A 2,216-nucleotide genomic window follows, 5' to 3' on the forward strand; every position below is an offset into this window, starting at 1 on the left:
TAGGGGGAAATTGATGAATCATTATGCTCTCTGTCACATCAATCTTATCAAACATCTCGAGACCCGCCTTTCGAGACGTGTGCTCTTCTCTGTCTCAATGAGAAAAGCAAACGTGAAGGCAGAATGTGGTGACACTGCTATGGAAAGGTACTTAAATAACCGACATGGTAACCTGCCATTTTACATAAGCCCACAATCAAACAAACAGCCAAGACAACTCTTATAAGCAAGTATTATCTGTTGCACATTGGATCACTAAGAATATATGGATAACCCGGTTGATCAAGTTTAAGTGATTTCTTCTTATCATCAGGTCATTTTGGCGACGAGAGCAGTGATAATTGCACAGGACGAAATGTCGATGACTGGATAGAGTCGTTCGAAGTCAAATGAGTGAGATCCATTAAGGCAATGATCAATTACTAAGACTTTTCCATAAATTTATTTTGAAAGAAAGACAAAAGGCCGAGACATTTACGTAGTAAGAGCCAATCGGCTTGAAAAAAATCATTTGCGTGGTATAGCTAAGAAAATAATAAAATATATAATAATAATAATAATGATAACATGTTACATAATTGACTGAATTTTTGGTTGAGCCAGAGATGATAATTTATAATACTTGATTTTATTTTATAGCTTCTAGAGCGTATTTACACTTGACAAAACTGTTTAATCGTTCCGCTCTTGTCATTTTCTGTTGCTGAAGGTTTCTTCAAGTTCTTGAGTTTCCTAAGATTTCCTAAGTTCGATCAAAACAACAAAATATGATTAAACTTCCTAAAAATTCCTAGGATTTCCTAGTATAAGCAGTAGACCAGAAAATCGGAATAATTTGGATAAGAAAATCTTAGGAAGAAGATTTGAAGCCGTTCTACAATTTAGGAACTCTTAGGAAATTCTTAGGAAATCCTAAAGAACATGTTCAATACAAGAACAGGCCTCACCATACTTGCATATATTGTCAGCTATACTACAACAATAGGAAATGTAATCAAAGACAGGCATTGGACTCGAACATGAGTTTTATGTGGTGTACCTTCAGAATTCGCTCAGAATAATTAGTACTGCATTGAAAAGAAAGATAGGTAGGGTGATAATTGTATAAAATTCTTAGATCCGATTTGAACATTATAAAATCATATATATTGTTTCTAATAGAAATGCTACTTGAGACTATAAAAAAAAAAGAAGCCCCGCTTTGCAGATAGAAGACTGCTCCACCAGGCCCGTAAAAGCAAAATGTACCGGGCCTCCCTCGCTTTAGTGGCCAAGAGGGGCTTGGGCCCAAGGCGCAAAATCATAACGGTCGAACGAAAGCCATTATCACAGCCTCCAAACGAATAGTCGTTTATTCCCGTCTTTTCTACGCGTAATTCACCTTTTTTAAGGATTTGATGGCAGAAAATGGATTGAAGTAAAAGGTTAGTGTGTAATGGGCTTTATAATGTGATAGGTGCAATAGTAAATGTGATTTGTGCGACCAACTTCAGCATCAAATCATCGTTCGTGAGCGGATTTCTCGAACTAGACTGATATGTTTTGTGATTCTTTGTTATCTTCCAAAGCAATCCTACCTTCTTATGTGTTTCTCTTATTATCTTCGCAGGGCATTATGATAGAGATAGTAAAATGTGCTCGAGTTGCAAAGCCAGAAAAGAAAGAAGTTGGAGGTATAAGGAATGTATCAATGCGTAAATCGCAAGAAACGAATAAAAACTTCGTAAACTTAAGTTATTCACTCATCACTGTACTTACATCTAAAGCGCCTATGCTTTATAAACTGTTACTTGAAGCACAAAATTGAATAACTTAGCTTAGTAAAAACCTAGTAATCAGTCTTGCACCTAAAATTTGTCCAGATATTTATTTTGAATATCTAATGTTACTGTAGTTGGTTTTTGTCCGTATATTCTGAACACAGTAAACCCTGCATATGAAGAACCTAGTTATCTTTTCAAGCTAGCCTACCAGGTTCAAATTTAAATGGTGCATATAGAGGCATTAGGCTTCTAGCTTGTTATCTGAATATACAAAGATGGAGGAGGTGGCAGTTCTTTTGGAAAACCGTAATGACGCCAAAAAGGGTAATGTTCAAAAGCTGTTAAAGTTGTTATAGAAAAATAGTATTGTGTATGTTTGTTTCAGCTTTGTTATGTTGGAACACTTGTTAGTAATTTTGTCCTGGATACCTTATGTCAAATGACTATTATTTT

General features: G+C 35.5%; 1 long non-coding RNA gene across 1 annotated transcript; it reads left to right on the forward strand.

The window, feature by feature from the left end:
• On the forward strand, positions 1 to 1,733 carry LOC116605304. The gene is made up of 2 exons (XR_007312274.1): positions 1 to 1,424; positions 1,610 to 1,733. It is a non-coding gene; the product is annotated as an uncharacterized LOC116605304 (long non-coding RNA).
• The last annotated feature ends 483 nt before the right edge of the window (positions 1,734 to 2,216 follow it).

The sequence above is a fragment of the Nematostella vectensis genome, chromosome 7 (genome assembly GCF_932526225.1).
Source record: "Nematostella vectensis chromosome 7, jaNemVect1.1, whole genome shotgun sequence".
Lineage (NCBI taxonomy): Eukaryota > Metazoa > Cnidaria > Anthozoa > Actiniaria > Edwardsiidae > Nematostella > Nematostella vectensis.